At 40.0% G+C, this 16,420-nt stretch overlaps 1 long non-coding RNA gene across 1 annotated transcript in view; it reads left to right on the top strand.

Moving 5' to 3' along the window:
* Positions 1 to 535: 535 nt before the first annotated feature.
* The window catches only part of LOC129947918 (uncharacterized), a 94,019-nt gene continuing 78,134 nt past the window's right edge, over positions 536 to 16,420 (top strand). Inside the window, exon 1 of the long non-coding RNA XR_008781786.1 lies at positions 536 to 1,180. This is a non-coding gene — a long non-coding RNA (uncharacterized LOC129947918). The remainder of the gene's footprint in view (positions 1,181 to 16,420) is intronic.

The following is a 16,420-nucleotide window of genomic DNA, read 5'->3' as shown; positions in this document are numbered from 1 at the left end:
ACGTACAAACGTACGTACACACGCACGCACAGACATCTTTCTAAAAATCTTTTATTTCGACTATAGGGACCTTGAAACGTCGAGAAATGTCAAAATTTTCAATTTGACAAATCGGACCCATTACAATAACTTCCTATGGGAAGTTAAAAATTAGGTATAGTCAATGTATCAAAAATTATAGTTACCTTTTTTGATATAACGACTAGCATTAAAAAAAAATTCTTTTGTAAAAAAATAAACGTAAGGAAACCATACATAATTTTCTTAAATTATAAATTTGCACCTTCAAATTAATAAAAAATAAAATTATTTAATTCATATTTTGAAATGTCTGCTCTCTCACTCATAAAGCTCAAAACCGCTCATATGAGTAAAATTTTCCAGCCATGCATACAAAAAAACACATTTTGATATTTCCACTTACCACACTATAATAATTTTGAGTGTCTTTGGATTAAAATTCGAAGAACAAACAAAAAATTTATAATTATTCCCTCCATACCTCCCTCCATAAATTTTACCCACACCACAAATCCCCACTGCTGCCTCAAATTCTGCTTTTCAACCAGACAACGTTGCCGACGACAGCGACGACTTTTTGCCAAAAAAAAATATACTGCCACTTTTTTGTCGAATTCCTCCGACAACTCATCCTGTTCTGATTTCGTTTTTAGAAAGCAAGCATCTTAGCGAGAGCGTGCCCCCCGAATCTGAAGTGTGAGTGACAATTAAAAAAAAAGTCTTTAAATTAAAAAAAAAAAAACGAATAATTTCAAATTAAAATTAATTTAATTTAGAAATAAAATAAATACATTTCAAAGTGCGTTTTGTTTTTGGTTTGATTTTTTGACAATTCTCGTTTCGTTTTCTTCTTTTCTGTGTAATTTTCATTCGGTTCCTTAGAGTTTCATTTTAATTTCGTTTTTATGTTGATTTGCATATAATTTGCCGTTATTTTATTTATTTTCGTTTTCGTGTGTGTTTTTAATTTTATTTTTCTGAACTTTTTTGAGAAAGGGAAATCCAATATTCAATTCGGGTGCGTTTCGTTCGGGAATATTTCGGATTTGTCAGTTTAGATAAAGTGTTTAGACAACGCGCATTATAATTTTATTTGTATTGTGCAACGAAAGTGAGAACTTAATTATTCATCCTACGAAGTACTTTATTCTAAATAACGGTAAGTGATTTTACTATACCTATAAATTTACTTTTTAATAGTTGAATAAGTTTTCCAAAAATATTTAATTCAGTGTCAATTTCAAATCAAAAAATGCATTAAATTTATTTTAAAAATACAAATCTCAAGTGTGAAAAATTATAGTTCGTTAAATTTTGCTCATTGGTCTCCGTCGTTCTTGTGTAGGTGTGTGACAAAAAATAAAAATGTGGGCAGTTTCGCTCGAGAGGTATAATTTGCACCTCCAAAGCCGAACCACTGATTTCATCATTTTATTTTTATATAAAAATACTTTTTGAATAAAATGATTTTTTTTTTACAAAAATAGACGAAGGCATAGTTCTGCGACACGAAAATCAACAACAAAAAAACTGATATCAACACAAAATGTGTTGGGCCACTCGGAATAGCTTTAATTCGAAATCTCAAGATTTTATCTGAAATATTGAATTTGTATGCCGTCTGCGTAGGTATATCTTTCAGCACCTTGTGGTAGGTAGCTTAGATATAAAATCTTGTTGATTTGGCATTTGTTGGATTCGTTTCATTTTTCCAATCACATTTTCACTCAAATCAAGAGTGACACTTGCGAGTGAGTGGATTTTCTATGCAATTTAATTAAATTTTGAGTGTTTTTAAATTTTTTAAAATTATTTGTATTTATAGAATTTTGTATATTCCACGTATTTAGGTTTTATTTTTTTTTTTTAAATAAATGTGGAGCAACAAGTCTTAAAATTGTTGACAAAATAATGCTCAAGCATGGCAGTTTATGTAATTAGGGCTGAAGTTGTCTTGTTGTCATAGGCTTTTTGTATTTGTCATAAAGGTGAACACCTGAACATATTGTGTGTCTACAGTTTATAGTTGAAAATCTGTCAACGTAGAAGTTCAAATTTATGGCGGCTATGGTCTAATAAAAATGTATGTTTGTTGCTAATTTTTTTTTCAAGAACAAATTGCATGACACGATAGAATATTATGGGAAAGTTTTTTTTTTTAATTTATTGATGATATTTTGAAAAGCTTAATATTCGAAAATAAATATTCAGGTGGGCGTTAATATACGACTGACATTTTTGTTTTTGGAAATATGTATGAATTTAAATAAGTGTGAATATTAAATTTTTCTTTATAAATCATAAAACAAAAACCTATAAACATAATCTGAAAATTAAGAAATTGTAAAAAAATGTTTGAGACACACAAAATATGGAAGTTTAGAAGACCAAAATTAATGGTTCTGGAATATTCTGCTGTTATTTTGTTTTATCAATTATAAATTCTGAATACTTCAAATCATTCATTTACATATTTTCGAATTCTTGTTTTCGAAACCTAATGACCCCAAAAAGATTTACAACCTAGGAGTAAAAACTGGGAAATCATTATCAAAATTTGCAAAAATTACTTTCTATACAAATCCCAAATGTTTTGCGAGTCAATTACTCTATTGCTGAACTTCCATTTTTAACAAAATTGCGGACTATTTTATGTAGATTTTTTTTTTTGAAAAAAAAAACTGACTGTTGAAATTTAATAAAAAATGTCTGTATGTTGAAACAATATTTTCTGTGAGTTAAAATAAGTTCGAAGATAATATTTTTAATTTTTAAAAAGAAATTTGAGACGAAAGTAAATTTTTACCAACTTTTAGTAATGATTTTCTAAGGTATTAATTTTTTGTTAAAAAAACTGTCAATTCTTACTTACTTAAGGTGGCGCTATAGTTTGCGGCGGACCTGGGCCTCAACCAACATGCGTCTCCAGCCAGCTCGGTCCCTGTCTCCAGTTTCGCATGCCAAGTTCGTTGGGGTCCTCTCCCAACTGGGTGTGCCACCTGAGTCGCGGTCTTCCTCTACTGCGCCGCCGTCCCTCGGGATAGGATTCGAAGACCTTTCTTCTACATGACCTAGCCATCTAAGCCGTTGGACTTTATTTATGGTAACTAGGTCAGTATCGCTGTTAAGCCCGTACAGTTCGTCGTTATATCTTCTCCTCCATTCTCCATCTATGCGTACGGGACCAAAAATCACCCGAAGAATTTTTCTCTCGAATCATCCTAAGACGTTCTCATCTTTCTTTGACAGGGTCCAGGCCTTAACGCCATAAATGAGAACCGGGATGATGAGTAACTTATAGATGTTGATTTTACATGCTCGAGAGAGGACTTTACTTCTTAATTGCCTTCTAAGTCCAAAGAAGCAGCGATTTGCAAGAATTATTCTTCGTTTGATTTCAGCGCTGGTGTCGTTGTCTGTGTTAATAGCGGTGCCTAGGTAGACAAAGTCCTTAACTACCTCAAAGTTACAGCTGTCCAAGGTGAAGTTTTGTCCAAGACGTCGTCGTTCAGTGTCCTTTTTTGATGACAGCATAAACATACTTGGTCTTGCTCTTATTCACCACTAAACCCATCTTCTTCGTTTCCGTTGCAATGCTCAAAAACGCTCCACTGACATCACGCTTTGATCTTCCAATAATGTCAATATCATCTGCGTATCCGAGTGATTGGATGGACCTTTGGAAGATTGTGCCTCTAGTGTTGACGGTTGAATTTTGCACAATTCTTTCCAGAACGATGTTGAAGAAGTCGCATGACAGTGCATCGCCTGTATAAAACCTTTTTTGACATTAAATGAATCAGTGAGATCTTTTCCGACCTTGAGCAGCGTGCATTCTCCATCGTCATTCTGCACAAACGGATAAGTTTGACAGGGATGCCAAAACTAGACATTGCTCGGTAGAGCTCTTCCCTATAGATGCTGTCATACGCGGCTTTAAAATCGATAAAGAGATGGTGGGTATCGATTTGAAGTTCCTGGGTTGTTTCCAAGATCTGCCGTAGTATTAGTATTTGGTCGATAGTGGACTTTCCTGGTCTGCAGCCACACTGATAAGGACCAATCAGGTTGTTGCCAAACGGCTTCAGACGTTCACATAACACGGCAAAGAGGATCTTATACGCAATGTTAAGGAGACTGATGCCTCTGTAGTTGGCGCAGTTTAGAGGGTCTCCTTTGTTATGTATCGGGCACACTATGCTGAGATTCCACTCATCGAGCATGCTTTCTTCCGACCAAATTTTGCAGATTAGTTGGTGCATGCTCCGTACCAAGTCATCGCCTGCTGCTTTGAATAGTTCGGCAGCGATGCCGTCAGCTCCAGCAGCTTTGTTTGACTTAAGTTTAGATATAGCTATCTTCACTTCGTCAAGGTCGGGTAGGCGGAATTGTTGATCTGCGTCGCCGAGGTTGAGTGGTTCTATCTCCCTTACAGCGGAATTCGGTTCGTCATCGCCGTTATATAATTTGGAGAAGTGATCTTTCCATATTCTCAGCATCGACTGTGGTTCTACTACGATGTTCCCTTGATCGTCTTTACAGGCTTCGGTTCGTGGCTGGTACCCTTGGGAGGTTTTTTTTACCTTTTGGTAAAATTTACGAACCTCATTCCTGTTGTGACATCCCTCTATCTCCTCGATCGCGCGCTTCTCATGCTCCCTTTTTTTCCGTCTAAGAAGCCGGTGTTCCTCTCTCCTCTTCTGCTCGTAGAGCTCGCGAGCAGCTCTCGTCCTTTTGTGCAGCGCCGTTTTGTATGCCTCTTGTTTCGCTGCGTGAGCTTGCTGGCATTCGTCGTCAAACCAGGGGTTTCGGTATGGTGGCCGTGTAAAACCTTGCTCAGAGGCGGAATCTTTGATAGCTGCAAGGCAATGTTGCCACTGGTTTTCAATGCTCAATGCAGGCAGCATAGGACTTCCTAAGAGTTTATAAGAGACTCGATCGGAAAAAGACATGGCAGTCTCTTGCGATTGTAGCCGTCTAACGTCGAATCTTCTCACAGTACTTCCTTGTTCTGGCTTGGATCGGGATACCCGTAGCCGTACTTTGACTACAATGAGGTAGTGGTCCGTGTCAATGTTGGCCCCTCGGTAAGTTCGGGCATCCTGTTTGCTGGAGAAGTATCGTGCGTCGATAGCAATGTGGTCAATCTGGTTGACGGTTGATTGATCAGAATATTTCCATGTCAACTTGTGGATATTGAGAGGTGTGAACTGCGTACTAGCTCCCAGAACATCTTGTCGGAGGTGGTGTCGTGCAGCCTGTATCTCCCGATTGTCGCACTAAAGATGTCTTCTCTTCCTAGCTTGGCATTAAAATCTCCTAAGACAATTTTAATGTCATAGCCAGGGCACTGCTTATATGACTTGTCCAAGAGCTCGAAGAATTTGTCTTTGGTGTCTTCATCTTTCTCCTCTTTTGGGGCTTGTGCGCATATTAGGCTTATGTTGGCGAATTTAGCCTTGATGCGGATTGTCGTGATGCTCTCGCTCACACTGTTGCAACTCAAGACTTTTTGCCTGAGTCTAGTTCCAATAACAAATTCACACACAAATAGTCGCCGTAGTATACTTCACAGTCTCTTAGTTTGCGTTTGCCCGGTCCATCCCATCGCACTTCGTGGATAGCGGTTATATCTGCTGCACGTGGTCTGTTAAGGGACCTTACATTCCACGTACATATCCGAAGTTCGTTGTCCTTATTTCGTTTGCGTGGGTTGTCAACAGTGAATCCGTCCGTATCCGAGGCTTGTTGGTGCTTCGCAACTATGAAAGCTTTTACGTGGCCAGGAAGTTACCCCGACAGCACAACCCCCAACCTAGAGGCAAGATCCTTAGTATAACTCCAAGGACGGGGAGTTGGATAAACCGCTCCTTACAGGTCTGGGCTCCGAATTTGTCAAAGAAGCCCTATAAGGTGTTCACTAAGTAGTTCAGCCTTACTGGAACTGTAGACACCACCGTTTATTCCATCTCGAGAATTCGTCCACTGTCGTCTGGATAAGGAGAGGTGCCTTAGTGGAAACACCTCTCCCCCCCTCCCTCGTTTGCTGCCCCCAACAACTTTCCACTGGGGTTGGAACCCAATCTCCAGTTGAGGTACTAGGCACCCGATGTTCACCGCGGGGAGGTGAGAGTAGGAGTTGATAGACAGAGGTGGGTTTTGAGAAAAACCTGTGGACGCTTGTGTCCTCTTGAATGCACATGTCTACCATTTGAACATCTTTCTTAAAACTTTACCGAATTTGAAGAACGTTATTTTATTTAAAATCAAACACACTTAACTTAGAAAGCTTGACAAAAATTCTTAGCTTCTGCTAGAGATAAGATAGTCCCTTCAAAACTCTTTTTTAGAACCGCGAAGAAGTCTGCATTCTGCAATATAAAAGTGTTTCAAAAACAATGGTTCTTAAATCATGACCATGAAATGACTGAAACTTATTTTGTGATAAACCGAAGCAAAAAGTCTCTTACCCTGTACCTAATTTTATAGTAAACAACAATTTTAAAGACTTTTCTTAAGCTGTAGAGATGTTGTAAACCAAGACGTGAGAAGCCTTTTGGATGTGCAGCTGAATGACACCGACTTATGTTGATGATGATTCATAAATTTTATTCCTAAACGCCTAAACTCAATCAATAGAAAACTGCCTATAAATTTATTGAATGTCAAAATAACCACTGTTACAGTTCGCCTACATGAACTTTTAGCCTTTCTTTTCATTGAATTCCTTATAGATGACAGAACACAACGAAGTGTCCTTTAAATGTCCTCCAGTTTGTTTGTGTGTTTTTTTCTAATATCCTTGTTGCCTGTTTTGAATTCCAATACATTGCAAACAATGAAACAAAACTCAATTTACTTTACACAACATTATTCCAAAGTAGAAGGACAATTCATCAAAATAATATCCTTTCAGTCATTTTATCTGATGTTTCCTTTTCAAAAACTAAACCTACACGGAACAACGAACACGCCGACAAGACTACGACTACGACTAAGACTACGGCTTCGGCGACGATGATGTTGACGATGACGGAACAACAAAACAACAACCATTTGATTTGAAATGACATTTCCAAAAAAGAACTAAACTTAAAAAACAAACACAAACCTTATTCGTAAAATCAACGAACCCCTAACTTTACATAATTTCACAATTTACGCTTCTTTAACGAACCAACAAATTAAAGTTCCTCAAATCCTTATTCCTCCATTCCGTCCCGTCGTCGTCGTCGGCAATGTAGTCGCTTTATCGGCCTTCTTTTCGTTGGGCGAAAGCATAAAGTTCGCATTGCTTCTGCTGATGTCCTCGTTCTCGTCCTTGATATTTGTTACTAGAGTACACAGACGCATGATGTAACTAAGCTAGCTTATACACTTTTCCGGAAAATGTATAAAAGAAAACTCATGCTGTGGCCGAAATTGGATGCCTACTGCTACTCTTCGGTCGATTATTATTGTTTTCATTTCCATTTTCATGCGAAATAAGTCACAACTCTCTCTTTTGGTCTTTATTGTGATGCTGATGCTGATGCAATGTTTCCACTATACTTGATCCTTGCTTTTGTTGTCCTGATGATGCTCCAAAACCAAGACCATGGCGGGTGGCGGCTTCTGTCTCTAATTAATCTTCGTCCACATTAAACCTTAATTGAGATTTTCTTATTATGCCGCACGCATTCCAATTCCATTATTCACCTTTTCTACGAAAAATATTAAACTGCTAGCTAAGGAACCCTTACACTTTCATCGAGGGTGTGTAGCCATATTAAAAAGAGGAAAGACTACCACCTCCAGTCCTCCTGCCTGAGTTTTCATCATTCGAAAATGTTAATTCTTAATGTTCAAAACTCACTCTTAATATAGGTTAATCTCTTGGCACAAAGCATTAGCATTATTTCCTCAAAATGTTTGTTGGCTTTCTTGGAAGAAATTAGAAGGCGCGTACAGTTAGGACTCGTTTCAGGTACCTCGTCTTGGTTAGAAAGATTGACGAAATTATTCAAAACTTGCTGGCTTCCTTAATTCATTTTCAACTTTTGTGTTCTGTCAATTTTATTTTATCTTTATATTTACATGCTGCGTGTCTGTGTCTTAACTGATGATGGAAGATGGAAGAAGTCAAGTGTTAGACAAAGAAGTGTAAAAGTATATTATTCTTGTCTTTTGATGGAACGATAATATTTTGTACTTTCTTTAGGGTAAAAAATAATTACTCATTTTATTAAGACGCAGAAATACCTCTCTCTGTTTTCAGAAAAGGCTTAGATTATTTTACCTTGAAACTTCTCTGTAATATAGCGACTTCTTTTTTGAGATTTAGAACAAGAGGTAATGCAAATAAGTTCTGCAGTCTTTAAGTATGAATTTTGTTGAATTTATTGGGATTCTCAGATTTAAGTAAATTCACTTAAATTGAAAAGGATTTCTATATCAAAAAGATGTAGGGATTACTTTACGTTGGTGCCCAGACTTGTTGTTTACTTCCTTAAGGTGGCGCCACAGTCCTGTGTAAACTAGGGCCTCACCCAACAAACATCTCCATCTAGCTCGGTCCCTAGATAGATGTCTCCAGTTTGGCGCTCCAAGTTGAGCGAGGTCACTTTCCACATGTGCACTCCACCTGAACCGCGGTCTTCGTTTACTGCGCTGTCCTGTGGGTGTGGATTCGAAGACTTTTCGGGCCGGAACTTTGGATTCCATGCGCTCTACGTAAACCAGCCATCTTAGTCGTTGGACTTTTACCCTTCTGGCTAAGTCTACGTCACTGTACAGCTCGTCGTTCCATCTTCTTCTCCACTCTTATTCGATACATACGGGACCGAAGATCACACGAAGAACTTTTCTTTAGCACCGACCCAAGGTGCTTTCGTCCGATTTTGTTATAATCCATGCTTCTGCACCGTATAGCAGGACGGGGATGATAAGGGTCTTATATAGCAACACTTTGGTCCCTCGAGAGAGGACTTTACCAATCAATTGCTTTCTTAGTCCAAAGATCTCAGCGCTGGTGTTGTTTTCTGCGTTTACAGCGGAGCCTAGGCCTTGTCCTTGACTACCTCAAAGTAACGTCTGTCGATGGTGACGTTTTGACCAAGAGGTCGGTCTTGTATGTTCCTTTCGACAGCATGTACTTTTTTTGCCCTCACTAACCGTTGAACCCATTTTTGCCGCCTCTCCTTTTTTCACGATCGGGCAAACAATACTGATGTTCCATTCATCGGGCATGCTTTCTTAAGACCATATCTTACAGATAAGTTGGTGCATGCTCCTAACAAACTTATATCCAGCTGCTTTAAAGAGCTGGGCATTTAAGACATCCGCTCCAGTGGCCTTATTAGACTATTACTTAGATGTGGCAATCTTTACTTCGTCTAATTCGGAAGTACGGGATTGTTGGCTTTCGTCGTCTATGTTGAATGGATCATCATCCTGCCTGACAGCGCAACTCGGTTCGTCGTTTCCGTTATAAAGTCTTCAGAAGTGGTCCTTCCATATCCTCAGCATTGACTGCGGTTCCACTATGATGCTTCCACTTTCGTCTTTGCAGCCTTCGGTTCTAGGTTTATGTACCTGTGAATTTCGTTTCACCTGTGCATAAAACTTTCGAACTTCATTCCTGCTTTAAAAGCTCTCAACATCTTCAACCGCACGCTTCTCATGCCCTCTCTTTTTCCTTCTGAGAAGTCGGTGTTCCTCTCGCCTCTTCTGCTCATAGAGCTCATGACCAGCTCTCTGATTGCATCTTGGCAATTTTGCCACTGGTTTTTGAAACATTGTGTTGGCGGCAAAGAACTTCAAAAGAGGTTACTTGTAACTCGGTCGGAAATGGATTTGGCGATCTCTGGCGATTGTAGCCGTTCGACTTTGTACCTTCACCCAGCACCTCCCTGTTTTGGCTTGGGTCTTTAAACCCGAAGTTCTACCTTGGATACATTGACTTAGTGGTCCGAGTCGATGTTAGCTCCTCGGAAAGTTCATACATTCATAATGCTGGAAGCGTGTCTGGCGTCGATCGCAATATGGTCAATTTGGTTGACGGTAGATTGATCTGGAGAGGTCCAAGTTCCTTTGTGGATGTTGAGGTGCGGATAACGCGCACCTACTAGCTACCATGACGTTTCGCTCCGCAGCCAAAAATCTATGAGCCTGAATCCGTTGTCGGAAGGGTTGTCGTGCAGCCTGTTTTTCCTGATTATTCCACCAAAGATGTCTTCCTTTCCTAGCGTGGCGTTAAAATCGCCCAGGGCAGTTGTAATATCGTAGCTAGGACACTGCTCATATGTTTTGTCTAAAAGCTCGACATATTATTGTGTTGTCGTCATTCTTTTCTGTGGGGGTGTGCGCGCATATCAGGCTAATGTTGCCGAATTTAGCCTTGGTGCGGATGTTCATAAGGCGCTCATTGATGCACCAATAGCTCTTTACGTCTCGCCTAAGTCTGGCTCCAATGACAAAGCCGCATCCAAATAAGCGCTGTTGGTTTTCGTGGTAGCAGTCACCATTGTAAATATCGCAGTTTTTCATCCTCTTTTTGCCCGGGCCATCCCATCATATTTCCTAGATGGCGGTTATGTCTGCTTTATAGCGGTATCTTGCCTCCGCTAATTTTTCGGCCGCACGTGGTCTGTTAAGGTACCGAACATTCCACGTGCATATCTGAAGTTCGTTTTCCTTAATTCGTTTGCATTGGTTGTCAACAGTAAATCCGTCCTTATCCGAGGCTTGTTGGTGCTTCGTAAATATGAAAGCTTTTACGTGGCCATTAAGTCACCCCGACGGCACAACCCCCAACCTGTAGGGCCAGATCCTAAGTATAACTCCAAGAATGGGAAGCTGGATGAAACTCTTCCTTATAGGCTTGGGCTCCGAATTAGTTGAAGAAGCCCTGTAAGGTGTTCACTAAGTAGTTCAACCTTACTGGAACTCTAGACGCCACCGTTGATTCCATCTCGGGAATTCCTCCGCTGCCGTCTGGATAAGGAGAGGTGCCTTAGTGGAAACACCTCTCTTCTTTCTCTCGTTTTCTGCCCCCAACAACTTTCCACTGGGGTAGGAACCCAATCTCCAGTTGAGGTACTAGGCACCCGATGTTCACCGCGGGGGGAAAAAACCTTTTGACGCTTGTGTCCTCTTGAAAGCACATGTCTACCATTTGAACATCTACATCTACAGCTCGAAGAAAAAAATAGAGCTTACAATTCAGTATTTATGCGAGTTATCTAGGTGTAATTTTGAATTATCAGCGTTATGCTAATTCATTACGAAGTCTTTTTAATTTTCGTTTTTTTTTAAGAAAAGTATTATCTTTTATTTTATCACAAATCTACAATTTCACTCGAAAGTATTAAATAATATGAACAAACGTAAATTTAACGTGAATTCAAAAACCTCCCAATAATTTTACAAAATTGTTTATTTTTTTTCATAACGTTAAAAATTCTTTTGTTTTTGTATTTATCATCGTTATTATTTTTTTCTTGTTGTTAAAGGAAGACTTAGCAATTTGTTTTTATTGTTATTGTTGTTGTTTCTAGCTGCTGGCTGCTGTGTTGCTATATTGCCAGGCCATTACTTAAAATTCATCCCAACCTCACTCCTTCTTTAGCATTCAGTTGTTTTGAATAGCGAACCTTCCCTTAAGCTAGAATGGTCTTATTGAAAAGAATTTTCATTCGCCCCTATCATCATTTTTGAAAAGGGATACATGGTAACACTTACGACTTACGATGTGAGTAACGAGAGGGTGATGGCTCTGATGTCTATTCAGCATCATTTATGATGCTAAACTTTTTGTTGTTGTACGGATCTATCCTACCTTTAAAATATACATATACATAGGTATATGTATATCGTGTGTAGCATCATCGATGATTTATTCTCTGATACAATTTTACTTCCTTTTTTCATCATTTTTGTTTCTTTTACGGTGTGATGATGAGAGAATATTTTTGTATTGATGTTGAATGTCGGAATGCTTTGAACGCTTGAGAGGGAGGATGAGGAGGGGGGGTAGATAACAAGTAAGGTAGTTGAACATTTTTATTTATAATATTTTTTTTCTGTTGATAAATTAACTTTGTCGGAAGAGGAAGAATCTTAGCAAGTACATACCGGCTCCAAGGACCTACATTCAAGGTATGATGATGAATTGCATGTGAAAGGTAAACAAATCGGTGATAGGTACATTGGTATCTATGTTACAACATTAAATTTTCATAAAATAAATTGGGTGTTCTCTTTTTTGTTGGAATATATTGTTTTATGAGGAAATTATTATCCTTCTTATCTGGTTTTTAAATTGAGGAAATGTTACAAATAATCCCACTGTCATGTTACTTAATGTAACATAAAAGGGTAAGGGTTTATCAAACCGAAAAAACCTAGCAAAACACCCAATATGATAGTTGTAAGTCTGAACGTTAGGGACTTTTAAGTATTTCCCTTATACAAATAATACTATCGAGAAATGCAGAATGGATTCTCATGAATTACAAAAATATCAAAGGCAAAGAAAAAAAATTGTTCAGCCTCGAAGATTTTAAGAAGAAAAAAATGACATTAATGTAAAAATTATTTTGTTTACAGTTTTCCAATAAGGCTTAATAGCAAAAAAGGTTTTTTACTTTTTCATGATATACATAAATAGAGGATTATTTTATTGAAAAGAGAAAAGATACTATTAACAAAAGCTCTAAAAGCAGCCAATGTCAGTTAAAATTGCAGCTACAATTTGTCATGACAAGATCGGTTATTTGTCGCCGTATGTTTTCCACGAATTTTATCTTTAAAATTTTAAATAAATGAAGACATTAAAAATAAAATAAGGTAGATGGCTCTACAGATCTTACTTACTTAAGGTGGCGCTACAGTCCGGGGCGGACCTGGGCCTCAACCAACAAGCGTCTCCAGCCAGCTCGGTCCCTAGCTAGCTGTGTCCAGTTTCGCACTTTAAGTTGGTTGAGGTCCTCTTCCACCTGGATGCGCCATCTGAGTCGCGGTCTTCCTCTACTGCGCCGTCCCTCGGGATTGGATTCGAAGACCTTCCGGGCTGGAGCGTTGATGTCGATCCGCTCTACCTGACCTAGCCATCTAAGCCGTTGGACTTTAATTCTGCTAACTAGGTCAGTGAGGCTGTACAACCCGTACAGTTCGACGTTATATCTTCTCCTCCATTCTCCATCTATGCGTACGGGACCGAAAATCACCAGAAGAATTTTTCTCTCGAAGCATCCTAAGACGCTTTCTTCTTTATTCGATAGGTTCTAGGCCTCAGCGCCATAAATAAAAACCGGGATGTGTCTTATAGATGGTGATTTAAGATCTTCGAGAGATTACTTTATTTTCAATTGCCTTCTAAGCCCAAAGAAGCAGCGATTTGCAAGAGTTATTCTTCGTTTTATTTCAGCGCTGGTGTCGTTGTCTGTGTTAATAGCGGTGCCTAGGTAGACAAAGTCCTTAACTACCTCAAAGTTACAGCTGTCCAAGGTGAAGTTTTGTCCAAGACGTCGTTGTTCAGTGTCCTTTTTTGATGACAGCATATACTTGGTCTTACCCTCATTGACCACTAAACCCATCTTCTTCGCTTCCGTTGCAATGCTCAAAAACGCTCTACTGACATCACGCTTTGATCTTCCAATTATGTCAATATCATCTGCGTATCCGAGTAATTGGATGTACCTTTGGAAGATTGTGTCTCTAGTGTTGATGGTTGAGTTTTGCACAATTCTTTCCAGAACGATGTTGAAGAAGTCGCATGACAATGCATCGCCTTGTCTAAAACCTCTTTTGACAACAAATGAATCGGTAAGATCTTTTCCGACCTTCATAGAGCAGCGTGCGTTCTCCATCATCATTCTGCACAAACGGATAAGTTTGACAGGGATGCTAAAACTAGACATTGGTCTGTAGACCTTTTCCCTATAGATGCTGTCATAGGTGGGTTAAAATCGATAAAGTGATGGTGGGTATCGATTTGATGTTTCTGGGTTGTTTCCAACATCTGCCGTATTGTGAAAATTTGGTCGATAGTGGACTTTCCTGGTCTGAAACCACACTGATTAGGACCAATCAGGTTGTTGACGAATAGCTTCAGACGTTCACATAATACGGCAGAGAGGATCTTATATGCAATGTTAAGGAGACCTTTTTTGTGTATCAATAACACTAAGCTGAGATTCCACTCAACGGGCTCACTCTTCCGACCATATTTTGCAGATGATTTGGTGCAAGCTCCCTTCCAAGTCATCGCCTGCTGCTTTGAATAGTTCGGCAGCAATGCCGTCAGCTCCAGCAGCTTTGTTTGACTTCAGTTTAGATATACCAATCTTCACTTCGTCGAGGTCTGGTAGGTGGAATTGTTGATCTGCGTCGCCGAGGTTGAGTGGTTCTAACTCCCTTACAGCGGAATTCGGTTCGTCATCGCCGTTATATAATTTGGAGATGCGGTCTTTCCATCTTCTCAGCATCGACTGCGGTTCTACTACGATGTTCCCTTGATCGTCTTTACAGACTTCAGTTCGTGGCTGGAACCCTTGGGTGTTTTTTTTACCTTTTGGTAAAATTTAGGAACTTCATTCCTGTTGTGACATCATGCTCTCTTTTTTTCCATCTAAGAAGCCGGTGTTCGTCTCTGATCTTCTGCTCGTAGAGCTCGCAAAGCAGCTCTGGTCCTTTTGTGTAGCGATGTTTTGTATGCCTCTTGTTTCGCTGCGTGCGCTTGCCGGCATTCGTCATCATCACCCAGGGGTTTCGCTGTGGTGGCCGTGTGAAACCTAGCACTTCAGAGGCGGCATCTCTGATGGCTGCAAGGCAATGTTGCCACTGGTTTACAATGCTTAATGCAGGCAGCATAGGACTCCTTAAGAGGTTATTGGAGACTCGATCGGAAAAGGACATGGCAGTCTCTTGCGATTGTAGCCGTCTAACATCGAACCTTCGCACAGTACTTCCTTGTTTTGATTTGGATCAGGATATTCGTAGCCGTACCTTGGCTACAACAAGGTAGTGGTCCGAGTCAATGTTGGCCTCTCGGAATATTCGGATATCCTGTATACTGGAGAAGTGCGTCGATCGCAATGTTGTCAATCTGGTTGACGGTTGATTGATCAGGAGATTTTCCTGTCCCCTTGTTGGTATTAAGATGTGTGAACTGCGTACTAGCTAGCAGAACGTCTCGACCCGCAGCGAAATCGACCAGCCTGAATCCGTTGTCGGAGGTGGTGTCGTGCAAGCTGTATCTCCTGATTATGCCACCAAAGATGTCTTCTCTTCCTAGCTTGGCGTTAAAATCTCCTTAGACAATTTTAATGTCATAGCCAGGGCACTGCTCATATGTCTTGTCCAAGAGCTAGAAGAATATGTCTTTGGTGTCTTCATCTTTCTAATCTGTTGGAGCATGTGCGCATATTAGGCTTGTGTTGGCGAATTTAGCCTTGATGCGGATTGTCGTGATGCGCTCGCTCGCTTTGTTGAAACTCAAGACTTTTTGCCTGAGTCTAGTTCCAACAACAAATCCACACACAAATAGTCACCGTAGTATACATCGCAGCCTTTTAGTTTGCGTTTGCTCGGTCCATCCCATTGCACTTTTTGGATGACGGTAATATCTGCCTGGCAGCAGTTTAGGGCTTCCGCTAATTGTTTGGCTGCACGTGGACTGTTAAAGGACCTAACATTCCACGTACAGATCCGAAGTTCGTTGTCCTTTTTTCGTTTGCGTGGGTTGTCAACAGTAAATCCGTCCGTATCCGACGCTTGTTGGTGCCTCGAAACTAAAGGTATTTTTTACGTGGCCAGCAAGTCTCCCCGACGGCACCACTCCCAACCTGGAGGGCCAGATCCTTATTATAACTCCAAGGAAGGGGAGCCGGATAAACGGCTCCTTACAGGCCTGGGCTCCGAATGTGTCGAAGAGCCCTATAAGGTGTTCACTAAGTAGTTTAACCTTACTGGAACTGTAGACGCCACCGTTGATTCCATCTCGGGAATTCCTTTGGTGCCATCTGGATAAGTAGAGGTGCATTAGTAGAAACACCTCTCCCCCCTCTCTCGTTTGCTGCCCCCAACAACTTTCCACTAGGGTTGGAACTCAATCTCCAGTTTAGGTACTAGGCTAGGAACCCGATGTTCACCGCGGGGAGGTGAGAGTAGGAGTTAACAGACAGAGGTGGGTTTTAAGATAAAACCTGTGGACGCTTGTGTCCTCTTGAATGCACATGTCTACCATTCGAACATTTACATCTACAGCTCGCAGAGAAAAAAAGAGCTTACAGTATTTATGCCGAATCCGAATGGCTAAGTTCAGGAAGCACTTTCGATGGCCAGAATTATTCTTGTTGATCATAGTTTAATAGCACCATCTATTGACCAAAATTGCATCTTTCCCATTTTCGAATAA

This window comes from Eupeodes corollae, chromosome 2, assembly GCF_945859685.1.
Source record: "Eupeodes corollae chromosome 2, idEupCoro1.1, whole genome shotgun sequence".
In the NCBI taxonomy this organism is placed as follows: Eukaryota; Metazoa; Arthropoda; class Insecta; order Diptera; family Syrphidae; genus Eupeodes; species Eupeodes corollae.
Note: the sequence above shows the minus strand (reverse complement) of the source record. Positions and strands in the feature narration are given on the sequence as shown.